Below are 26,817 nucleotides of genomic sequence, written 5' to 3'. Positions count from 1 at the left end.
TACAAAAACAAATGTTCAGTACAGTGTAAGCAAATTGTTGTCAATGCCAACAGGTTACATTGTATCATATTTGCGTCCGAAAATGGATTACAGCATCTCAATTTGCATGTGCATTTCCATGTGAAAATCAATGCTTGGCATTATTCCACACCACTGTTCTGGTTCTAACAATGGGAGTTATCAGTTATTGTCAAACTGCTGGACTGGATTATCTTAACTTCAACAGGCAGCTACTAATATGAGATGTAGTTACAGTTGGATACATAGGAAAGTAAATGTATTCTGTAATATTCTATTCAGTAGCTACTGCTTGTCTCTGCACTTGACACTTGAAATATATCACACCATGACAAAGAGCTGTGCATAATAATGTCAGTAGGCTAGTTTATAGTAAGGAGTAGTTCTAGATTTTTACACCAGATAATGTGATTTAACCAAAGATTTTTGGTATCCATTACTGGGAGTTACAGGTTAGGCACCATTTGGTGTAGCACAGAGAATTTTCAACCAACCTTACCGATACTATCTTCATTCTGGATTTGGCCAAACATGTATCTTTGCAGGTGGTGTATTTGAATTTAGAAAATGCTCTATTATTAAAATAAATATTTGTTTTGCTCCATGAAGTAATCCAACAATGTGTAGTATTAGTATTTAGTTGTATTTTTGGGGGTCCAAACAGGAAACAAAACACAACAAATAAAATACTTATCTATATTATGTTATTATATAAATTAACACTATATCATACTACATAATCTCCTGCCTCTGCCTCACGCTTCAGAAACAGGAAATGGCTCCTGCCCTATGAGCTGTTATGGATTACACAAGCCAAGGATTCGTACAAGGCCACCCACCTACAAAATACAATAAATAATACAGTGCAAATTACAATACAAAATATATAAAAATGTCTCCACAGACCCCATGTGCTGTAAGGGGTTCTTTTGTCAGCTTTAAAAAAAATATGTTTCTATTGCTAGCTTGAGTTACCTGGGTTACCAGAGTTCCATGTAGTCATATTTAATATTGTACGTTTCCCAGCCTCTGTTCTGGACCTGGGTACTATGAAGAGACCTCTGGCTGCATGTCTTGTGTGATACCGATGAGTGTCCGAACTGTGTGCCAAGTGCTTGAATAGACAGTGTGATACCTTCAACACATCACCACCTTGCACAAAGACCAATAGTAATGCAGTCAATATTGAGCCAGGAAAGATTGACATGAATGTTACTGACATTCTGCGACGTCAAGAAAGCAGAGCGTTATCATGGACAGACCTCTTCCTATTTTAGCAAGCTTTGAGCCGATATGTTTTGACCATGACAGTTTGCTATCTAGGGTTACACCCAAGAGTTTAGTCTCTACTTGCTCAATCGCCACATTATTCAATAATAGATCTAGATGAGGTTTATGGTTGAGCGAGTGATTTGTTCCAAAAAATATTATTTTAGTTTTCAAGATATTTAGCACCAGCCTATTTGCTAGTTAACCATTCTAAAACTGACTGGATGTCATTTATTTACTTTACTGCCGTAGCCGACATGTATATACTTTTGAGTCATCAGCGTACATAGACACAGCCTTTATTCAAGGTCAGTGGAAGGTCATTAGTAAAAACAGTACAATAATGGCCCAAGCGGGCATTGTGTCAAGAAGCAGTTTGGATTGGCTGGGTTGTGTTTCGGAGGACGCACGGCTCTCGACCTTCGCCTCCCGATTCCGTACAGGAGTTGCAGCGATGGGACAAGACTAACTACCAATTGGATACCACAAAATTGGGGAGAAAAATATATAAAATTAAAATAAACTCTCAATCCATGATAAGGCAGTGGATGCAAATCCATGACACCTATGTATTTTCAGCAATATGTTATGATCAATGATATCAAAAGCTGCACTAAAGTCAAGCAAAACAGCTCCCACAATCTTCTTACTATCAATTTCTTTCAGCCAATCATCAGTCATTTGTGTCAGTGCTGAGCATGTTGAGTGCCCTTCCCTATAAGTATGCTGAAAGTCTGTTGGAAATGTGTTTTCTGTACAATAACATTGCACTTGATCAAGCATTGTACTTCAAAAGGTTGCTAAGCACAGGTAACAGACTGATTGGTTGCCTGTTTGAAGCATTAAAGGGTGCTCTGCAATTCTTGGGCAGCAGAATGACCTTTGCCTCCCTCCAGGCCTGAAGGCACACACCGTCTTCTAGGCTTGCATTGAAGATGTGGCAAACAGGAGTTGCAATGTATTCCATAACCAACCTCAGCAATTTACCATCCAGGTTTGTCAGTACCAGGTGGGTTGTCCTTATTTATAGAGAGAAGATATGAAATAGACAAGTATTACGTCATGGAGCAAAACATTTATTTATTTTATTAACGGAGCATTTTCTAAATTCAAACACCATCTGCAACTGGACACGGACATTTTAGAAGATACATGCTTGGCCGAATCGTGAACAAAGATGGTATCGCAGTTAAGATTGGTCGTAAATTCTCTGTGCTACACCAAACAGTAACTAATCTGTAACGCACAGTAATGGATACCAAAAATCTTTGGTTTAAATCACATTATCTGGTGTAACAATCTGTAGCTAAGTAAGTAGCTGTTCCTACTTGCTGTGTGGCTTCAGGTCAACACCTACCTCATTCTGCCTCTTATCTGACATTTGCTGATGGCACAACAGTGGTAGGCCTAATCACCAACAACGATGAGACAGCCTATAGGGAGGAGGTTAGAGACCTGGCAGTGTGGTTCCAGGACAACAACCTCTCCCTCAATGTGAGCAATACAAAGTAGCTGATCGTAGACTACAGGAAAAGGAGGTCATCACCACATCACCAACAAACTATCATGGTCCAAACACACCTAGACAGTCGTCAAGAGGGCACGATAACACCCTTTTCGCCTCAGGAGACTGAAAGGATTTGGCATGGGTCCCCAGATCCTAAAAACGTTCTACAGCTGCACCATTGAGAGCATCCTAACCGGTTGCATCACCGCCTGGTATGGCAACTGCTCGGCATCTGACCGTAAGGCTCTACAAAGGGCGGTGTATACGGCCCAATACATCATTGGGGTCCTACTGCCATCCAGGACCTATATACTAGGCGGTGTCAGAGGAAGGCCCCCCCCCCTTTGTTTTTACACTGCTGCTACTCACTGTTTATTATCTATTCATAGTCACTTTACCCCAACCTACATGTACAAACTATCTCAACTAACCTGTACCTCACACATTGACTCGGTGCCGGTACCCCCTGTACAGTATATAGCCTCGTGTTTGTTATGTGTTTTTATTTTTTTACTTTAGTTTATTCAGTAAATATTTTCTTAACTCTATTTCTTGAACTGCATTGTTGCTTAAGGGCTTGTAAGTAAGCATTTCACGGTAAGGTTCATGTGACAAAAACAATGTGATTGGATTTGGTTGGTTCCCCCTGACAGGGTCTTATGTGGCAATGAAATGGTTCAACAAAGAGGCCTCTATTAGGCTATAGTGCCTGTTGTTTTACATCAGCTGTGATTGTTATGAATACTGTATAGTTCTCTAATAATTGTGGAATGTGAGATGTAATAAATATTGGTGTTATGTTTTGATAGAGGAATTTGCAAGCTTCCTGCTGAGCTGGAGCAGATTAAAAACAAAATAGTTTATTACATTTGTCCTGAGATTTGTTCTCCACAAAATATGCTAAAATACCTTTTGCAATAACTGCAGAGACTATCAATTTACCATATATTCCCCATTATCAGGTAACAAACAACTCCTTCCTGTCTCAAGTGCAACATATAACAATGATCCTACAAAGATGCATTTCTATAAGATTCCTCAGACATAAATACATGTAAAATAAGATGGTGGAGCTCTCATTACATGGTTATTCTATGAGAATGGCTGCTTCACTGTGTCGTGTTCTGCTGTTCTTTCTGTTGAAAGCTGATCTCCCTATCAGCAGATGAAAGACAATCATCTCCACAGCATTTCTCAAATCCTATCAGAGACATGCACTACGGTAAGTGTACCTACTTCAATCTTTGAATTCAAATAAAACGTAAACATTTAAAAAAAAAAGTCAATCAGATGTTTTATAATGAAGCTATAGACAATTATGTGTAACTTCCAACTAGTGGCCATTTTCAAAGCTTGTGTTGAGGACTTAGATAAACATATTTTTGAGATAAAAAAAACAACTCATAAGTGATACTACTTTATCTAAAATGAAAAGATGAATGTGCTGATATTTGCACATGATAGCCTATTTCATGAGCATTCATTACTATTTCTTGACAATTGAAAATGTGTTTTTCATGCTAGCAGTCATGCCTGCATGTCAGTCTCACAGTAGCAACAACTTGTTGAAGTACAAGAGAATAGATTTCAGGCATTCACAGCTTCCATTTTTAAATGCATTTTGTCTGATTTTACTGGTAAATGAAACTTGCATTGTTATACATAAATGCCATTTTTCTCTGGCTTAAAGGGTAGCACAGAAAGCATTCCCTCTATACAGAATGAAAAATGACAATAAAGCAATATTGTTCAATAGGATCAATACTAACTTTGCATAATATTGTAGTCTGTGTATAAAAATTATTTATACCCCACACCATTAGTTTCTAAATATTTTGAGTAGTCTTTGCTATTCTGTCTTTTTCACCATAAATTACTGTTGTTCCTATTAAGCCCAGTATGCTCCTATTAAGCCTGGTTTGCATTGAAACGCATGTGGAAAGTGTGTTGATATCCCTAATGTTCAATGAACATGAGCATAAATACACTGCTCAAAAAAATAAAGGGAACACTAAATAACACATCCTAGATCTGAATGAATGAAATATTCTTATGAAATACTTTTTTCTTTACATAGTTGAATGTGCTGACAACAAAATCACACAAATTATCAATGGAAATCAAATTTATCAACACATGGAGGTCTGGATTTGGAGTCACTCTCAAAATTAAAGTGGAAAACCACACTACAGGCTGATCCAACTTTGATGTAATGTCCTTAAAACAAGTCAAAATGAGGCTCAGTAGTGTGTGGCCTCCACGTGCCTGTATGACCTCCCTACAATGCCTGGGCATGCTCCTGATGAGGTGGTGGATGGTCTCCTGAGGGATCTCCTCCCAGACCTGGACTAAAGCATCCGCCAACTCCTGGACAGTCTGTGGTGCAATATGGCGTTGGTGGATGGAGCGAGACATTATGTCCCAGATGTGCTCAATTGGAATCAGTTCTGGGGAACGGGCGGGCCAGTCCAAAGCATCAATGCCTTCCTCTTGCAGGAACTGCTGACACACTCCAGCCACATGAGGTCTAGCATTGTCTTGCATTAGGAGGAACCCAGGGCCAACCGCACCAGCATATGGTCTCACAAGGGGTCTGAGGAGTTCATCTCGGTACCTAATGGCAGTCAGGCTACCTCTGGCGAGTACATGGAGGGCTGTGCGGCCCCCCAAAGAAATGCCACCCCACACCATGACTGACCCACCGCCAAACCGGTCATGCTGGAGGATGTTGCAGGCAGCAGAACGTTCTCCACGGCTTCTCTAGACTCTGTCACGTCTGTCACTTGTGCTCAGTGTGAACCTGCTTTCGTCTGTGAAGAGCACAGGGCGCCAGTGGCGAATTTGCCAATCTTAGTGTTCTCTGGCAAATGCCAAACGTCCTGCACGGTGTTGGGCTGTAAGCACAACCCTCACCTGTGGACGTCGGGCCCTCATACCACCCTCATGGAGTATGTTTCTGACCGTTTGAGCAGACACATGCACATTTGTGGCCTGCTGGAGGTAATTTTGCAGGGCTCTGGCAGTGCTCCTCCTGCTCCTCCTTGCACAAAGGTGGAGGTAGCGGTCCTGCTGCTGGGTTGTTGCCCTCCTACGGCCTCCTCCACTTCTCCTGATGTACTGGCCTGTCTCCTGGTAGCGCCTCCATGCTCTGGACACTACGCTGACAGACACAGCAAACCTTCTTGCCACAGCTCGCATTGATGTGCTGTCCTGGATGAGCTGCACTACCTGAGCCACTTGTGTGGGTTGTAGACTCCGTCTCATGCTACCACTAGAGTGAAAGCACCGCCAGCATTCAAAAGTGACCAAAACATCAGCCAGGAAGCATAGGAACTGAGAAGTGGTCTGTGGTCACCACCTGCAGAACCACTCCTTTATTGGGGGTGTCTTGCTAATTGCCTAAAATTTCCACCTGTTGTCTATTCCATTTGCACAACAGCATGTGAAATTTATTGTCAATCAGTGTTGCTTCCTAAGTGGACAGTTTGATTTCACAGAAGTGTGATTGACTTGGAGTTACATTGTGTTGTTTAAGTGTTCCCTTTATTTTTTTTAAGCAGTGTATATTTTTTTTGTTCAGATTTAAGTTTGATTAAACCCCCTAAAACCACAGTTCTGCATATTGTGCATCTAGCCATGGTTCCTTTTACCAAGATTAGAAATAATTCCAAAGAATTAGAAACCTCTGTACACTCCAATAGGTTTGATGCAGAGAGAGGAATAAGATCAGGGTTGAGGGATATCAGGGATAGAAGACCTACAAGTGATGCGGATGAATGAGGGAGAAGAAAATTGACTATTGGGTGACTGCTTATACACTTTTGGGTGAGGGCATTGTCATAATTGTTGTCTTTCATTCATCCACGTGATTCTGTTTGTTGGTCCACCACCTGTACCTTTTTAATACAGCGTTGAGGGAGGTTTGAAACTGTCTTCAGATAAGCTTTAGGAGACAAGTTGAACGAATTAACAAGAATAGCAATACAGCAAATGTGAATCAGCTTTCAGTCCGAAGTTTTCATACACCTTAGCCAAATACATTTAAACTCAGTTTTTCACAACTTCCCTGTTTTAGGTCAGTTAGGATCCTCACTTTATTTTAAGAATGTGAAATGTCAGAATAATAGTAGAGAGAATAATTTATTTCAGCTTTTATTTCTTTCATCACATTCCCAGTGGGTCAGAAGTGGACATACACTCAATTAGTATTTGGTAGCATTGCCTTTAAATGTTTTAACTTGGGTCAAACGTTTCGGGTAGCCTTCCACAGGCTTCCCACAATAAGTTAGGTGAATTTTGTCCCATTCCTCCTGACAGAGCTGGTGTACCTGAGTCAGGTTTGTAGTCCTCCTTGCTCGCACATGCGTTTTCAGTTCTGCCCACACATTTTCTATAGGATTGAGGCCAGGGCTTTGATGGCCACTCCAATACCTTGACTTGGTTGTCCTTAAGCCATTTTGCCACAACTTTGGAAGTATGCTTGGGGTCATTGTCCATTTGGAAGACCCATTTGCGACCAAGCTTTAACTTCCTGACTGATGTCTTGAGTTGTTGCTTCAATATATCCACATAATTTTCCTCACTCATGATGCCATCTATTCTGTGAAGTGTACCAGTCTCTCCTGCAGCAAAGCACCCCCAAAACATGATGCTGCCACCCCCGTGCTTCACGGTTGGGATGGCGTTCTTCGGCTTGCAAGCTTCCCCCTTTTTCCTCCAAACATAACGATGGTCATTATGGCCAAACAGTTCTATTTTTGTTTCATCAGACCAGAGGACATTTCTCCAAAAAGTACGATCTTTGTCCCCATGTGCATTTGCAAACCGTAGTCTGGCTTTTTATGGCTGTTTTGGAGCAGTGTTTTCTTCCTTGCTGAGCGGCCTTTCAGGTTATGTCGATATAGGACTCGTTTTACTGTGGATATAGATACTTTTGTACATGTTTCCTCCAGCATCTTCACAAGGTCCTTTGCTGTGGTTCTGGGATTGATTTGAGCTTTTCGCACCAAAGTACGTTCATCTCTAGGAGGCAGAAAGCGGTATGTGCGGTATGACGGCTGCGTGGTCCTGTGGTGTTAATACTTGCGTTCTATTGTTTGTTTGTTTGGAAATTGCTCCCAAGGATGAGCCAGACGTTTGGAGGTCTTGGCTGATTTCTTTTGATTTTCCCATCATGTCAAGCAAAGAGGCACCAAGTTTGAAGGTAGGCCTTGAAATACATCCAATTACACCTCCAATTGACTCAAATTATGTCAATTAGCCGATCAGAAGCTTCTAAAGCCATGACATCATTTTCTGGAATTTTCCAAGCTGTTTAAAGGCACAGTCAGCTTAATGTATGTAAACTTGTGACCCATTGGAATTGTGATATAGTGTATTATAAGTGAAATAATCTGTCTGTAAACAATTGTTGGAAAATGTACTTGTGTCATGCACAAAGTAGATGTCCTAACCGACTTGCCAAAACTATGTTAAAACTTGTTAACAATAAATTTGTGAAATGGTTGAAAAATGAGTTTTTATGACTCCTACCTAAGTGTATGTGAACTTCCAACTTGAACTGTAATTCATTGAAAGTTGTGTGGTGTTATGGTCTTTGTTGGATGGCTTGTTATCCAAATAAAATAAAATTGTATTAGTCACATGCGCCGAATACAACCTTACAATGCAATGCTTACTTACGAGCCCCTAACCAACAATGCAGTTAAAAAAATACAGATAAGAAATAAAAGTAACAAAGTAACAAGTAAGGGCCAGAGTGGTGTTATGGTCTTTGTTGCATGGCTTCTTATCCACAGAGGGCCAGAGTGGTGTTATGGTCTTTGTTGCATGGCTTCTTATCCACAGATGGCCAGAGTGGTGTTATGGTCTTTGTTGCATGGCTTCTTATCCACAGAGGGCCAGAGTGGTGTTATGGTCTTTGTTGCATGGCTTCTTATCCACAGAGGGCCAGAGTGGTGTTATGGTCTTTGTTGCATGGCTTCTTATCCACAGATGGCCAGAGTGGTGTTATGGTCTTTGTTGCATGGCTTCTTATCCACAGATGGCCAGAGTGGTGTTATGGTCTTTGTTGCATGGCTTCTTATCCACAGATGGACAGAGTGGTGTTATGGTCTTTGTTGCATGGCTTCTTATCCACAGATGGCCAGAGTGGTGTTATGGTCTTTGTTGCATGGCTTCTTATCCACAGAGGGCCAGAGTGGTGTTATGGTCTTTGTTGCATGGCTTCTTATCCACAGATGGCCAGAGTGGTGTTATGGTCTTTGTTGCATGGCTTCTTATCCACAGAGGGCCAGAGTGGTGTTATGGTCTTTGTTGCATGGCTTCTTATCCACAGAGGGCCAGAGTGGTGTTATGGTCTTTGTTGCATGGCTTCTTATCCACAGATGGCCAGAGTGGTGTTATGGTCTTTGTTGCATGGCTTCTTATCCACAGAGGGCCAGAGTGGTGTTATGGTCTTTGTTGCATGGCTTCTTATCCACAGAGGGCCAGAGTGGTGTTATGGTCTTTGTTGCATGGCTTCTTATCCACAGATGGCCAGAGTGGTGTTATGGTCTTTGTTGCATGGCTTCTTATCCACAGATGGCCAGAGTGGTGTTATGGTCTTTGTTGCATGGCTTCTTATCCACAGATGGCCAGAGTGGTGTTATGGTCTTTGTTGCATGGCTTCTTATCCACAGAGGGCCAGTGTGGGTGCAGGTTTGTGTTGCATGGCTTCTTATCCACAGAGGGCCAATGTGCGTGCAGGTTTTTGTTCCAACCAAGCAATTTCACACCTGATTCAACTAATCATGTCTTGATTGAAGTCTATGATTAGTTGAATCAGGTGTGTACTGGTCGGCAAGAACAAAAGCCCAAGTCCACATTGATCTCTGTGAATACGATTGGACACCCCCCTGTTATAAGTGCTACTTTCTTGATGAATAGCAATGACCAGTTTATTTTAATAACTTTAGGGAAGATTCATATAATCCAATTTTACATAAGAAAATGTCAGTTTGTAAGTTTTGAACATTTGTAAATTAATTCAAATTGATTATTTAATTAAGAGGCAGGCTTATTTGGAACACCCATGGGCTGTAAGGGTACACTCAGTACCCATTAAGCACAATCCAGACTTTTTACATAGTATATCAAATATTTTTATGTCTTAACATGTAAGTAAAGTCATAACTTCACATGAGAGTTTAGGGCAGTATACATTAGAAATGTTTAAACTTAGATTTTGTTGGGTAATTTAGTTCTCTCCCTTTGTCCATCTCTCTTTATCTTTGTCTCTTTTTCTCTCTGTCTCTCTCCATCCCAAACTCACTCACACACATCTGTGATTTAGTATGCTGGAGACAGTGAGCGTGTTATGTGGATAGATTTCCATTATGAGGTCATGTTTTCTGCTGTCCAGTGTTAAACTGTTGTCTTTTCACTACGTTATCTTTGTCCACAGGGAGTCACAAGGCGTTAGTTTCCATCATCCCAGCCAGACACTATATACAGACAGGTCTAGGATGGACCCGAGGTGTAGGAATGGAGAGACAATACATTTGTTTTAAAGTACAACAGTAAATCCCTTTTTATTGTTAAAAAAAAAATCAAATTCAGTCACATGATCGGCCTTCCTAGCTCTAGACAGGAACTGTGACTATTTGCTGCCATGCATTGGAATTTACAGTACCTTTGCTTCACAACAGGGTAATAGTGGATATTTCATGCTTTACCAGTAGTACGTCTTACTTGGAGTGGTTAGAATGGATTTCGGGATTACTGCCGACACAAGAAGTGTAATAATATTGCTTGGTTCAGGTTGAGACTGACTGTCTGTGTTCTAGGCACGTCAAAGCGTCTCTTTCTGCTGCGTATTATCAGCCACCAACCGAGAGCTTTGGGTGGGAGTCTCTCTGGATGCATTCCAAATGGCAAAATTAGTGCACTATGTAGGGAATAGGGTGTTATTCGGACTCTTTCACGCTCTTTCTCTCTCCTTGTCTCTATCATTCTCTCTGTCTCTCTCTGAATGTTATCAGCGTTGAAAATGTGAGGAGTTTTCCTGACCAGGTATTAAAGGTGTTGCCCTCTGGGATGTTGATTAATTTCACTGAGCTCTGAGGTAAATGACAACTCTATGCCCCATTAATCAGGAAGAGCAGTCATGGAAATCAGAGAGCAAGCACGGTCCACTGTCATGGAAATAATGTCAGATGGGTGCTTTATAGTATTCTTTTTGTTTAGGATGGGTGTGTTTAGAGTCTTTTTAATATAGGGCAAAATTAGTTTTACAAGGGAATTTTGTATGTATTTTTTGCTGTTGTGCAACTCCACCCTCCAGGACCAACATCTAATTTGTATGCAAAAGCAATCTCTTATATGCAAGCCAGGCATGTGGAATAGGACTACTGTCAGATTCATATGAGGTAGCAGAAATTACCCGTACAAACATTTATTGTAAATCCCTCTCCAGGAAAGGAAACATAAACTATATCAGATGGAACATCCATGGTGGAAAATCTGAAGATAAAAATTAGATTTCTGATATGATAGCCCTGTGTGTGTGTGTGTGTGTAGTGGATTAGACATTGAGCTGAACTCCTTTAATTAACTAAGGATTCACACAGGCTTTACCACACACATTGACGTTTTGCTTTGATTCTGTAAATATGGTGCTCCAGATGAAGTGTTCTCACAGCACCTTTGTCATCCCGTTATAGAGATCTATGTGCGTCCCAATTGGCACCTATTCTCTATGTATTGGTGCACTAATTTCGACCAGGGCCCATAGGGCTCTGGACAAAAGTAGTGCACTAGATATGTAATAGGATGCGATTTAGGACACACAAGATAAACAGCAAGGCCTTTTTGCTCAGCCTCTGTGAGTTGTGTGTCTGTCAAAAGAGTTAGTGGCTGGTTGCTGTGGGCTGTCTTAACCTTTGTCAACTGCTCCCGGGAGTTGGAGACCTTTATTAAGTCTTGATGGATGGAACAGGTCTGACAGTGACAGTTCTGCATTCTAGTTCTTGAGCCTTTGGCCAGGTGGACCAGGCAGCTGAGGTCACACAGAGCATCTGAGAATGTTATTTTCTATGTCTCAAAGAGCACCCTATTTCCTATATAGTGCACTACTTTTGACCAGAGCCCATAGTCCTCTGGTCAAAAGTAGCAACTATAGGGAATAGGATGCCATCTGAGATGCAGACATCCTGTCTCTATTAGAGGTCGACCGATTATGATTTTTCAACGCCGATACCGATTATTGGAGGACCAAAAAAGCCGATACCGATTTAATCGGACGATTAAAAAAAAAATATATATATATATATCACACACACAGTGGGGCAAAAAAGTATTTAGTCAGCCACATATTGTGCAAGTTCTCCCACTTAAAAAGATGAGGCCTGTAATTTTCATCATAGGTACACACTTCAACTATGACAGACAAAATGATAAATTACAGGCCTCATCTTTTTAAGTGGGAGAACTTGCACAATTGGTGGCTGACTAAATACTTTTTTACTCCACTGTATGTATGTGTGTGTGTGTGTGTGTGTGTGTGTGTGTGTGTGTGTGTGTGTAATAATGACAATTACAACAATACTGAATGAACACTTATTTTAACTTGATATAATACATCAATAAAATCAATTTAGCCTCAAGTAAATAATGAAACATGTTCAATTTGGTTTAAATAATGCAAAAACAAAGTGTTGGAAAAGAACGTAAAATTGCAATATGTGCTATGTAAGAAAGCTAACGTTTCAGTTCCTTGCTCAGAACATGAGAACATGTGAAAGCTGGTGGTTCCTTTTAACATGAGTCTTCAATATTCCCAGGTAAGAAGTTTTAGGTTGTAGTTATTATAGGAATTATAGGACTATTTCCCTCTATACCATTTGTATTTCATTAACCTTTGACTATTGGATGTTCTTATAGGCACTTTAGTATTGCCAGTGTAACAGTATAGCTTCCGTCCCTCTAGTTAACCATTTCACTTCAGTTTCACCAGCCTCATCTCGGGAGTTGATAGGCTTGAAGTCATTAACAGCGCAATGTTTGACGCACAAGGAAGAGCTACTGGCAAAACGCACGAAAGTGCTGTTTGAATGAATGTTTACGTGCCTGCTTCTGCCTAACACTGCTCAGTCAGATACTTAGATGCTTGTATGCTCAGTCAGATTATATGCAACGCAGGACACAATAGATAATACCTAGTAATATCATCAACCATGTGTAGTTAACTAGTGATTATGATTGATTGTTTTTTATAAGATAAGTTTAATGCTAGCTAGCAACTTACCTTGGCTTACTGCATTCGCGTAACAGGCAGTCTCCTTGTGGAGTGCAACTAGAGAGAGGCAGGTCGTTATTGCGTTGGACTAGTTAACTGTAAGGTTGCAAGATTGGATCCCCCGAGCTGACAGGGTGAAAATCTGTCATTCTGCCCCTGAACGAGGCAGTTAAACCACCGTTCCTAGGCCATCATTGAAAATAAGAATGTGTTCATAACTGACTTGCCTAGTTAAATAAAGGTCTAAAAAAAATAGGCAAATCGGCGGACAAAAATACCGATTTCCGATTGTTATGAAAACTTGAAATCGGCCCTATAATTAATCAGCCTTTCCGATTAATCGGTCGACCTCTAGTCTCTGTTTTAACCTTGAAGGACCTATTCTCATCACAAATAGTACATACTGTAGTATCTTATTTATTTGACTGCAATTGAGTGGTTTAAGGCCTAACCTGTCCATATCTCAACTTTGAACAAAATGTATGTCTCCCTTTTATGTGTAAACGTCTCATGTAGTTTCAATAGTTGGGTGACAGCTACTGGCATCAGAATGGTTTTGTATGAGAACATATGTTGCTTATCTTTCCTCAAAGGATCAGGCTCTGTACCCTTAAAGGGAGAATCCAGCAGTACAACCAAATATTACAGCACACGATCAAAGCACTTCAGTGTTTCATCCCTGAAATACAGCTGAGGCTTTACACACATGTAATTACTGTTGTGTAACAAATATGATCATAGTACCTTTAATCGTAGAATAACTGAGGCTAGTATTTCTACAGTATGTGGGTAGAGATTGTATACTACAGTAGAGCTCAGTAAAATGCAGCATTGACTGACTGTGTGTGTGTGAGTGGCGTGCTGCACATCTCGACAATGCCTCATGCCTGGCCTGACGTGTCCAGTGTTCCGTTCACACTCTCAGCCTCCTGTCCCCCTCAGCCTCCTTTCCCCTCCACTCCCCCTCCACTCCTCCTAATCCTTTATTAGGGCTCTGTGTGTCCTCCTAGTTTCACCAGAGCAGCCTCATGTCTCTTTGTCCCATTGTCCCTCCACCCTCTGTGTGTCCACTAGCATCACCAGGGCGAGACCGACCCTGCAGACATCTATAGAGGCTGCCAGCCCATTCCCCTAATCCCTTCAGACAGCCAGACGTCACTTCTGTGCTGCGGCACAGTATAGACTTCTGCTCACAGTAGAGTCCGTTTTAGATGTTCAGCATAGTACAATGTATCCAGTAGGCCATATCCCTAAAATAGACAACCAGTGATGGCAGTTATATTTCCGGTCAGTCAGTGGCTGATGTGATTGGAGCAGGGCCTGTGTTGCTGCATCCTGCTCTAATGAAATTGAATTCATCTTTCCCCTGAACAAGCCTAAATGTGTGTCATTTTGTAATGTGTGTTTGTCACTGTGTGTGTCTGTCTGTATCTCTGTGCCTCAACATGATGGAGCTTTCTGATTCTGAAGTAGATGGCCATACAGCCAGGATGTTGTTGTGTAAACAAAGAGGAGCTTCCGTAGCCAATCAATCTGCTGCTCCAAAGCCTCTTCTGGGGGACCTGGGACCCTTGTTAGCCAATTAGACTGCTGCATCTGCTGGCTCCAGCTGCTGACAGCAGATAAATAGCAGACTGTGGATTCATCAGGGCTGAGAGCTATGACTTTCTTCTACGTCCCAAATGGCAACCTATTCCCTATTTAGTGCAATACTTTTGACCAGAGCCCAGGGACACCTTTGGGATGCCTCCTCTCTATTTTTTCTGTTTCCCAATCCCCAAGGCTGGTCTCCCTCTCTCATCCCCAGAGTCAGGAGCAATCGCTGACACCTGACCTCCCGGCGAAGCAGTTATTTCAGCCCTCTGCCTTCTGTTGGGCTGTTTGTTATTGTTCTTCTCTTCCTATCTCCGCACAACAGGGGACATAACTCATCTAACCATTGTCCTCTCCTCTTTTCCTCTCCTCATTCCCTTCTGTCGCCATTGTCGGCACATTACCAGGGACATTGCCATCAGTCTTAAAGCATCTGATAAAGAAAGAAAACATAGCTAGTAGTACTGCAATTGTCTGTCAGATAGTCCCCTCTATAACACTGTATGATTACTAAGAAGAGTGGTGTCAGTCGGTACTGTATTCTAAATGATTGCGTTGAGTAGATGTATAGTGACATTTGATCGTACAGAGGAAGTGCTGCCTGAGCTGTTTTATGTGGTCTGCAGCAGCAGGCCAGCGTGCCGTGAAGTTGACACTGAGGCAGTAACAGTCCGTTATATAAATAAGCAGGCTCGTATCTGACCTTTATGCTTACGCTGGGCTTAGTAGCAGGAGGAGTGCGTCCCAAATGGCACCCTTTTTGGTAGTGCACTACTCTGGTCAATATGTAGGGAATGTAATTTGGGATGCAACCTGGGGCTCTGTGATGTTCTTGTACAGTGTTTAGTTGAAATACCCTGATGAAGCCATACACCGGAACTAATGGTTTTAACAATAAACAATTGTTTTTGAAGTGAACTTCCATTGTCTTCCCAAGAGTTTCCGAAACTGGTTTAATCTATTTAAGTGTTTTATCAGGATAACTTCATTGGTATGGTGTTTTGGCTGACACACCTGTGTTTGTATGAAGGGGATGTATTGTTATTCACACAGCTTGTGTTATGATGAGTTGTGAGGATGGAAATAAAAGGTGTGACAGTGGAGGAATCTAGGCTAGGCTACAAGTGTCCAAACCACTCCTGCTTGAACTAGTGTAGGAGGAATCTAGGCTAGGGGACAAGCGTCCAAACCACTCCTGCCTGAACTATGCAGCAAATATTCACACATCAAATACTCTCTCTTTTCGAGCAAAATTATTGATTGAGATAATAAAAAGAACATTGAGTTGTGGATTGTGATTGTTAAGGGAAATACTCTGTGGTTTTTGAGAAATGGGAATCCAATTTATAATAAGTTGTGGAGTGCAAATAGAATTGTGCTGCTGGTTGAGCACAAGGGACATTGGAAATGGAATGGCAACAAGCCTACTAAGTGAACTGCTCTTTGCCAGGATTATTATCCAAAAGGAAAGTGAGTAGTAGGTTACGTCCCAAATGGCACTCTATTCCCTATATAGTGCACTACTTTTGACCAGGGTCCATAGGAAAATAGGGTGCCATTTGGGACACTGGCATATTCCGCTGCCTCCAGTCCAGTTACCAAAACGACCAGACGTAGTCAGCTACCTCCAGTCCAGTTGCCAAAATTGTGTCCTTGTTCAGGCATGGCTGTTCATTGTGTTAACAGTTCGCACAGACTGATGGCCTTCTGAAGCCAGCTATAAATACCCTAGCATTTCTGGCCCAAAATACACATGAGCTAGTGCAAATGGATACGCTGGTCCCCACACAATAGTCCTAGTAGCAATGTATGAGAAGTTGAGGTCATTACTGGGTTATTATGCTATAGGCTCAGGCTTTTCCAATGGACTACACATTTGTGAGTGAACTGGATGTTAGCTGTCCCTCTCAATGGCTATGTACTGAACAGTAAGCTGCTTTTAGGAAGTCTCTTCCTGCCTTCCCTCAGTGCTTTTATTTGATATAGCCTAGTCTCAATGGTCTCTCAGACATCCCATTTGCAGGGTGGACATTCTGTACTTCACCCTTTGAAGTCAGGTGGTTATCTCCCACAGCCTCAACCTGGGACAATGTGTTTCCCTCAAATGAGATTTGAGACCAGCTACAGGAGAGCGAGAGAGAGACAGCCTTGGGCTACAGGGTCAATGATTCTCGGGGGGCTACAGGAAGCCGCGGGGAAGGGGACTGTTGCTGTTCTAATGAGCTGCTAATTGATATCCAACAGTACACAGAACACCCCATTTAGAATCTCACTGCGAATTCCATGGAAGAGAAAATATATTTTTTAAAGAGGAACACCCTAGGAGTTGCTTGGCGTGCATGTTTTACTTTAGTGAGTGGGTTTATGATGCTATACAATGCGATACTGTCAGTTCTGTATTTCCACTTTGAGGACAGAACTATTTAGGAGAGTGTACTCCATGTGGATCCATCTCTAATTGTTACTAACAGGTCTCTAATGCGATCCATTTCAATCACATTTATTTTATAAAGCCCTTTTTACATACGCATTCATCACAAAGTCCTTTGTGTTGTTGTGTTGCTGGCAAACACCTCTAGTAATAAAACTTGTTGCTTGGCCAGTAGAACTTGTACTTGCTGATACAGGTCACTTGATACAGGTCACTCAAGCATCCCACCTTAGTAAAGACAAGCAATAGGTTAAGATGGAGGAGCAGGAAAAACCTGGAGCATTGCCTCATGTTCTTCAGGAGAAGTCAGACATATAGGCGACGTTGGAAATCTGATTACAGTCCTGACTTAGAGAGTAATGGGAAAAGCGGCTCGCTTGCCTTGCACTCAGGCTTCTGCTCCATTCAAAGGAAGCCATTCTTATTTCCCTTGAGTGTGCTGTAGTTAAGCCACAAAGCAGATCTGAACCGACAAACTACCCTGTTTCGGCTGTTTAGGAGATATAACAAAGTGTTGGAAGGAGATGCTGATAGACAATAGCTGGAGTAATTGCTCTGTTCTAAAGCATCTATTATACCTACAACCCATGCAACATTTTCAGATTAAAGTTTTTGTCTGCACCTTGGGGCAACCCCTGTGGAGTTGTATGTCTGTGTTTCTGTTATTATAGAGAATGAAAGCAGGAGTCGGTTAGGGAGTCCCCAAGCTTCCAACAGTGCACAGAGCTATGTCAACCACTTTATCTGAGAACCTACAGTACCAGTCAAAGGTTTGGACACTCCTACTCATTCAAGAGGTTTTTTTTTTACTATTTTCTACACTGTAGAATAATAGTGAAGACGTCAAAAATATGAAATAACACATATGGAATCATGTAATAACTAAAGAAATGTTCAACAAATCAAAATATATATATTTGGGATTCTTCAAAGTAGCCACCCTTTGCCTTGATGACAGTTTTTCACACTTGGAATTCTCTCGACCAGCTTCAACTGGAATGCTTTTCCAGAGCACTTGTTGTATGCTTTTCCTTCACTCTGCAGTTCAACTCATCCCACAACTTGGAGGTGTGTTGGATCATTGTCCTGTTGAAAAACAAATTATAGTCCCGCTAAGCGCAAACCAGATGGGATGGTGTATCGCTGCAGAATTCTGTGGTAGCCATGCGGGTTAAGTGTGCCTTGAATTCTAAATTAATTAATCACAGACCGTGTCACCAGAAAAGCTCCCCCACACCATCACACGTCCTCCATGCTTCAGTGGGAACCACATGCAGGGATCATCCGTTCACCTATTCTGTGTGTCACAACGACACGGCAGTTGGCACCAAAAATCTCAAATTTGGACTCGTCAGACCAAAGGACAGATTTCCACCAGTCTAATGTCCATTGCTCATGTTTCTTGGCCCAAGCATATCTCTTCTTATTGGTGTCCTTTAGTAGTGGTTTCTTTGCAGCAATTTAACCATGAAGGCCTGATTCACGCAGTCTCCTCTGAACAGTTCATGTTGAGATGTGTCTGTTATTTGAACTCTGAAGTATATTTGGGCTGCAATTTGAGGCTGGTGACTCGAATGAACTTATCCTCTGCAGCAGAGGTAATTCTGGGTCTTCCTTTCCTGTGGCGGTCCTCATGAGAGCCAGTTTCATCACAGCGCTTGATGGTTTTTGCAACTGCACTTAAAGAAACTTTTAAAGTTCTTAATTTCTGCATTGACTGACCTTCATGTCTTAAAGTAATGATGAACTGTCATTTCTCTTTGCTTATTTGAACTGTTCTTGCCATAATATGGACTTGGTCTTTTACCAAATAGGGCTATCTTCTGCATACCACCCCTACCTCGTCACAACACATTTTTGGCTCAAATGCATTAAGGAAAGAAATTACACAAATTAGCTTAACAAGGCACACCTGTTAATTGAAATGCATTCCAGGTGAAGCCTGTTGAGAAAATGCCAAAAGTGTGCAAAGATAGCATCAAGGAAAAGGGTGGCTACTTTGAAAAATCTCATTTTGATTTGTTTAACACTTCTTTGGTTTCTATATGATTACATATGTGTTATTTCATAGTTTGTCTTCTAGTATTCTATAATGTAGAAAATAAAGAAAAACCCTTGAATTAGGTGTGTTCAAACTTTTGACTGGTACTGTATTTCTCAAACTGCCATTATAGAACCTATTTTAAACTGCTGTTAGTCAATGGGCACCCCAATGGTTTTCTCAAGTTGAGCAGCAATATATTTTAGCCCACATTTAAAGCCAGACAGAAAATCTAAATCAAATCAGGCAGTTTACCTTGTTGTTCTTGGGCACAGGGACTATGGTGGTCAGCTTGAAACATGTAGGTATTACAGACTCGGTCAGGGATGGTTGAAAATGTCAGTGAACACACTTGCCAGTTGGTCATCGCATGCTCGGAGTACACATCCTGGTAATCCATCTGGTCCTGCGGCCTTGTGAATGCAGCTGATGCGCTCATGCATGCTTCAGTGTTGTTTGCCTCCACACGAGCATAGAAGTAATTTAGTTTGTCTGGGAGGCTCGTGTCACTGGGCAGCTCACGGCTGTAATAGTTTGCAAGCCCTGCCACATCCGACGAGCGTCGGAGCCGATGTAGTAGGATTCAATCTTAGTCCTGATTTGACGCTTTGCCTGTTTGATGGTTTGTCGGAGGGCATAGTGGGATTTCTTATAAGCATCCGGTTTAGAGTCCCGCTCCTTTAAAGAGGCAACTCTAGCCTTTAGCTCAGTGCAGTTGCCTGTAATCCATGGCTTCTGGTATGTTTTGTACGGGCGCTGTGGGGAAGACGTCATCGATGCACTTATTGATGAAGCCAGTGACTGATGTGGTGTACTCCTCAATGCCATCAGAAGAATCCTGGAACATATTCCAGTCTTTGCTAGCAAAACAGTCCTGTAGTTTAGCATCTGCATCATCTGACCACTTCCATATTGAGCGAGTCACTAACTTCCTGCTTTAGTTTTTGCTTGTAATCAGGAGGATAGAGTTATGGTCAGATTTGTCAAATGGAGGGTAAGGGAGAGCTTTGTATGAGTCTCTGTGTGTGGATTAAAGTTTTTTATTTTTTTCTTCCTCTGGTTGCACATGAACATGGTAGAAATGTGCAAATGAGGTAAAATGTATGTTTCCCTGCATTAAAGTCCCTGGCCACTAGGTGCGCTGCCTCTGGATGATCATATTTTTGTTTGCTTATGGCCTTAAACAGCTCGTTGAGTGTGGTCTTTGTGCCAGCATCGGTTTGTGGTGGTAAATAGACTTCTGCAAAAAATAGATACACTTTATTGGTAAATAGTGTGGTCTACAGCTTATCATGAGATACTCTACCTCATGCGAGCAAAACCTCGAGACGTCCTTAATATTACATTTCGTGCACGAGCTCTTATTGACAAATAGACACAGACCGCCACCCCATGTCTTACCAGAGGCAGCTGTTCTATCTTGCTAATGCACAGAAAACCCAGCCAGCTGTATGTTATCCATGTCGTTGTTCAGCCACAACTCGGTGAAACACAAGATATTACAGTTAATGTCCCGTTGTTAGGATAGTCTTGATCAGAGCGCATCCATTTTATTATCCAATGATTGCTGGTTGGCTAATAGGACTGATGGTAAAGGAGGATTACGCACTTGCCATCGGATTCTTACAAGGCACCCCGACCTACGTCCCAGATATCTGTCTCTTCTTCATGCGAATGACTGGCCTTGTCGGGTGTCTGACGTAAATCCTTTGTGTCCGACTCGTTAAAGAAGAAATATTAGTCAAGTATGAGGCGCTACTAAAGGCATAAGAAAGAGCTGTATAATGACATTTGGAAGAGTTGTATAAATAGTAGGCTTGGGCGGTATCCAGATCGTCATACCGGGATATTCTGTAATACTGGCACTGGACACAAACCCCACTGTACTTGTAAAATCACATAGAGAATAACTAAATGTGAACGATCACATTGAAAATGTATACAGTCTCTGACCTAAACTATTTCCAGGACAGACATCCCAGCTCATAAAGTTATTCAAGTATCTAAACAATGCCACACAGTTTGCTGTATGCACAGCAAAGCTCTTGATCCAGGAGGGGATTATCTATTGTTACCAAGCAAAGCTTGATTTTGGAAGAAGCTAACAACTTAGCTAAATAGCTACTAAATTAACAAACCGAATGAACAACTGCAGAGAATTTAGCATATTTTAGACAGTTACTATAATAGCTTTAAGATTTCTAGCTGAAAAACAGTTATAAATTCCATACTATAACTAGATCACCTGGTGTGTGCGCTGCACAACAGTGCTTCACAAAGTTCCGGTCTTTCTTCATGTAAACAAACACCCCACTGAGTGGGGACTACCGGTAAGCTTCACAATGAAAAATTGTTGACTATTGAAAAAACAGCCCATGGCCATCTCCAAATAATCCAGTATACGGTATACCACCGAAGCCTAAAAGACATTAGGAAGAGCTGTATAAAAGATATTAGAAAGAGCTTGACGGGAAGTGTGCGGTGTGCCCGACTACACCAGTGGCAATGAGTAAACACTACAAAATAGTTCAAGTTTCAGATGCTTTTACTTTGTCTTACGGCTCTTACTTGCTAAGATTTTAGTGTCTCTGGAGTTTTAGTCCACAAAGCAGTTGAGGCAGGAGAGTGGTTAAAGATAGCAGCCACCTGTAGTCTCAGGCAGTGGCTTCACTGGCAGAGTCCGCAACTCTTCTTCTGAGGAGTCTGTAGACGGCAAGAGAAACAAAGAGTATGCATGATGTGTCTCCCTAACTGCTCCCATTGAGTGAGGTCCAGCCTGCACTCTTTTGCCAGTCAGTTGATTAGGGAATGCCTTGCAGGTGTGCTGATTAGTAATCCTGCACAGGTGTGTTGGGTGAGCAGCGCTGTGGTGCTGTCTTCGGCTGAACTGAGTGCTGCTGTCCACTGTGTTGCAGTCCGTGCCGCTGTCCATTGTGCTGAAGTGAGTTCACCTGTCTCCTGTGCGGAGGTAGGTGGCACTGTCCATGTTGCTGAACTGGGCATTCTTCAGCCACAGTTAGGCATGGGCATTTCACGGTGCCACAGCGCTGCATGAAGACGTTAGGGGGAGCTGAATGAAGACGTTAGGGGGAGCTGCATGAAGACGTTAGGGGGAGCTGCATGAAGACGTTAGGGGGAGCTGCATGAAGACGTTAGGGGGATCTGCATGAAGACGTTAGGGGGATCTGCATGAAGACGTTAGGGGGATCTGCATGAAGACGTTAGGGGGAGCTGCATGAAGACGTTAGGGGGAGCTGCATGAAGACGTTAGGGGGAGCTGCATGAAGACGTTAGGGGGATCTGCATGAAGACGTTAGGGGGATCTGCATGAAGACGTTAGGGGGAGCTGCATGAAGACGTTAGGGGGAGCTGCATGAAGACGTTAGGGGGAGCTGCATAAAGACGTTAGGGGGAGCTGTGAGACATAAAGGCAAGAGCATTGTAGCAGAATAGTGGAAGAGAGGAGAGGCAGGATGTGAATGCACATATTTATCTCAGCAATTTATCAATGAAATGGAGACACTAAGTGTCATTCCGGGATACAGATGAATGCAGTAATTTATACGGAAATCATACCGTATGAACAGAATTTAATGATAGCCTGGTAGTATCAGCACTTAAAACAGTGATTTAAAATATTTGGATACATTCCATAGACTTGTTGTGAAACAGGATTGTGGTAGTCTAATATGGGCTGATCTGTATGGATGAAGACAGAGACGTTTTCATCTACTTCCTCGTATCCTTTCTAATCAGCATGTGGCCAATGGGACCAGGGGGGGCAGGTGGGCTGCCTCACCTGAGCCCTGTATACTGCCTGACCCCTAGTCTTCCTGTGTGTCTAGACTGGTGTATTAACCTCAGGGGATATCCCCCTCTTTCCCCCACCCATAAATCGTTGCTTTGCCATCTATTTTAACTCTAATCACTGCCCTTTCAGCCAGTGTACTCTCATGAGAGGGCAACACAGACCACGTCTAGGCTGTATGTTTTGTCATGTAATAAGGTGTTTCCAGTTTACATCTCTCACTTCTACACAGATATCTCAGAATGATGCTAGACACTTGTTCAGACACATCCAAAACATTTGTTCAAATACATTAGTTGTAGAGCCAATAACTCATGCATGAAAACTCATAGATAAAGCACTACAAAATGTTCCCTGCAGGGGTAAAAATGTACAAATAATTAGGAAATCTGAAAAGTCCATGTGACACCCTTGAGGAAATCTAATTATTGTGACTCAGACAGTTAGTCTGAAGAAGCCTATTGTACGCCAGTGGCATTCTATCCTCATGAATGCAATTTTTTTTGTCATAAATGGCACCCTATTCCCTATGGGCCCTGGTCAAAAGTAGTGTACTATATAATGAAGGGGTGCCATTTGGGATGCATACCAAATCTAATTTTGGCCTGTGTTTGAAGAGGGTGCAAAGCAGACAGACAACTGCATTGGGTAGTGGACTAGAATGGAGGAGCTCAGTGGTGAGCTATGGTGAAGAAGGGGCTCTCTGAAGCCAGACAGAGTTGAAATTCAATTTGGGATGTTGGTAATGTTTCCTTAAGTCAGTTTTGATGAAATCTTAGCTACTGACTGATCTCTGGGTAAACAAATACCTCTGTCAGTTCTTAAACTTCTGAAATCCCTCCTTCTGTGCTCCTATAATTATTTGTAAATAAATAATTGATATTTGTCACTGCATTATTCATGTTGTGCTTTTATTTTGTTCTCTTGTCTATTCAACATCAATTGAGGCTTGTACCTTTTTCAAGTGATCATGTATAGGTCATCCTGTGCTCTCACGGAAACAAAACAAAGACAGTGCAACTTGACAAGCAGAATGTTGTCAAACAGCTGTCTGTCTCTGTCTGTCTGTCTTTCTAGCTCTCTGTTGTAATGTCATGATGAGTACAGTTACAGTGCCTTGCGAAAGTATTCGGCCCCCTTGAACTTTGCGACCTTTTGCCACATTTCAGGCTTCAAACATAAAGATATAAAACTGTATTTTTTTGTGAAGAATCAACAACAAGTGGGACACAATCATGAAGTGGAACGACATTTATTGGATATTTCAAACTTTTTTAACAAATCAAAAACTGAAAAATTGGGCGTGCAAAATTATTCAGCCCCCTTAAGTTAATACTTTGTAGCGCCACCTTTTGCTGCGATTACAGCTGTAAGTCGCTTGGGGTATGTCTCTATCAGTTTTGCACATTGAGAGACTGAAATGTTTTCCCATTCCTCCTTGCAAAACAGCTCGAGCTCAGTGAGGTTGGATGGAGAGCATTTGTGAACAGCAGTTTTCAGTTCTTTCCACAGATTCTCGATTGGATTCAGGTCTGGACTTTGACTTGGCCATTCTAACACCTGGATATGTTTATTTTTGAACCATTCCATTGTAGATTTTGCTTTATGTTTTGGATCATTGTCTTGTTGGAAGACAAATCTCTGTCCCAGTCTCAGGTCTTTTGCAGACTCCATCAGGTTTTCTTCCAGAATGGTCCTGTATTTGGCTCCATCCATCTTCCCATCAATTTTAACCATCGGCCTGCTGAAGAAAAGCAGGCCCAAACCATGATGCTGCCACCACCATGTTTGACTGTGGGGATGGTGTGTTCAGGGTGATGAGCTGTGTTGCTTTTACGCCAAACATAACGTTTTGCATTGTTGCCAAAAAGTTCAATTTTGGTTTCATCTGACCAGAGCACCTTCTTCCACATGTTTGGTGTGTCTCCCAGGTGGCTTGTGGCAAACTTTAAACAACACTTTTTATGGATATCTTTAAGAAATGGCTTTCTTCTTGCCACTCTTCCATAAAGGCCAGATTTGTGCAATATACGACTGATTGTTGTCCTATGGACAGAGTCTCCCACCTCAGCTGTAGATCTCTGCAGTTCATCCAGAGTGATCATGGGCCTCTTGGCTGCATCTCTGATCAGTCTTCTCCTTGTATGAGCTGAAAGTTTAGAGGGACGGCCAGGTCTTGGTAGATTTGCAGTGGTCTGATACTCCTTCCATTTCAATATTATCGCTTGCACAGTGCTCCTTGGGATGTTTTAAAGCTTGGGAATTCTTTTTGTATCCAAATCCGGCTTTAAACTTCTTCACAACAGTATCTCGGACCTGCCTGGTGTGTTCCTTGTTCTTCATGATGCTCTCTGCGCTTTTGACGGACCTCTGAGACTATCACAGTGCAGGTGCATTTATACGGAGACTTGATTACACACAGGTGGATTGTATTTATCATCATTAGTCATTTAGGTCAACATTGGATCATTCAGAGATCCTCACTGAACTTCTGGAGAGAGTTTGCTGCACTGAAAGTAAAGGGGCTGAATAATTTTGCACGCCCAATTTTTCAGTTTTTGATATGTTAAAAAAGTTTGAAATATCCAATAAATGTCGTTCCACTTCATGATTGTGTCCCACTTGTTGTTGATTCTTCACAAAAAAAATACAGTTTTATATCTTTATGTTTGAAGCCTGAAATGTGGCAAAAGGTCGCAAAGTTCAAGGGGGCCGAATACTTTCGCAAGGCACTGTACATGCACAAAAATGAATGCAGGCATCTTAGAAGTAGTTTTCACGTACAGACTATATGTCCAAACTCAGAATCAAATATGCTTATTAGGGATGCACGATATATTGGTGAACATATCGGAATCAGACGATATCTATGGGGGTACCACAGGGTTCAATTCTCGGGCCGACTCTTTTCTCTGTATATGTCAACGATGTCGCTCTTGCTGCGGGTGATTCCCTGATCCACCTTTCCACAGACCACACCATTCTGTATACATCTGTTCCTTCTTTGGGCACTGTGTTAACTAACTTCCAAACAAGCTTCAATGCCATACAATACTCCTTCCGTGGCCTCCAACTGCTCTTATATGCTAGTAAAACAAAATGCATGCTTTTCAACCGTTTGCTGCCCGCACCAGCCCGCACCAACTAGCATCACTACTCTGGATGGTTCTGACTAAGAATATGTGGACAACTACAAATACCTAGGTGTCTTGCTAGACTGTAAACTCTCCTTCCAGACTCACATTAAACATCTCCAATCCAACATTAAATCTAGAATCGGCTTCCTATTTTGCAACAAAGCCTCCTTCACTCACGTCGCCAAACATACCCTCGTAAAACTGACTATCCTACCGATCCTCGACTTTGGCGATGTCATTTACAAAATAGCTTCCAATACTCTACTCAGCAAACTGGGGGCAGTCTATCACAGTGCCATCCGTTTTGTCACCAAAGCCCCTTATACCACCCACCACTGTGACCTGTATGGTCTAGTCGGCTAGCCCTCGCTACATATTCATCGTCAGACCCACTGGCTCCAAGTCATCTATAAGTCTATGCTAGGTAAAGCTCTGCCTTATCTCAGCTCACTGGTCACGATAACAACACCCACCTGTAGAACGTGCTCCAGCAGGTATATCTCACTGGTCATCCCCAAAGCCAACTCCTATTTGGCCGCCTTTCCTTCCAGTTCTCTGCTGCCAATGACTGGAACGAATTGAAAAAATCCCTGAAGCTGGAGACTTATAATTCCCTCACTAACTTTAAACATCAGCTATCTGAGCAGCTAACCGATCGCTGCAGCTGTACATAACCCTCTGTAAATAGCCCACCCAATCTACCTACCTCATCCCCATGTTGTTTTTATTAACTTTTC

The 26,817-nt window shown here is 42.1% G+C and overlaps 2 protein-coding genes across 2 annotated transcripts in view; one reads left to right on the top strand and one right to left on the bottom strand.

Annotated features, from left to right (window-relative positions):
- Positions 1-26,817, top strand: part of LOC139376797 (tetratricopeptide repeat, ankyrin repeat and coiled-coil containing 2b) — a 224,320-nt gene that overhangs the window by 479 nt on the left and 197,024 nt on the right. The window lies entirely within an intron of this gene.
- LOC139377157 (E3 ubiquitin-protein ligase MARCHF7-like) overlaps positions 1-26,817 on the bottom strand; it is a 38,447-nt gene that overhangs the window by 8,984 nt on the left and 2,646 nt on the right. The gene's annotated exons all lie outside the window — the stretch shown is intronic.

The sequence above is a fragment of the Oncorhynchus clarkii genome, chromosome 20, assembly GCF_045791955.1.
Source record: "Oncorhynchus clarkii lewisi isolate Uvic-CL-2024 chromosome 20, UVic_Ocla_1.0, whole genome shotgun sequence".
Taxonomy (NCBI): Eukaryota; Metazoa; Chordata; class Actinopteri; order Salmoniformes; family Salmonidae; genus Oncorhynchus; species Oncorhynchus clarkii.
The sequence above is the reverse complement of the archived record's forward strand: the minus strand, read 5'-3'. Positions and strand labels throughout refer to the sequence as shown.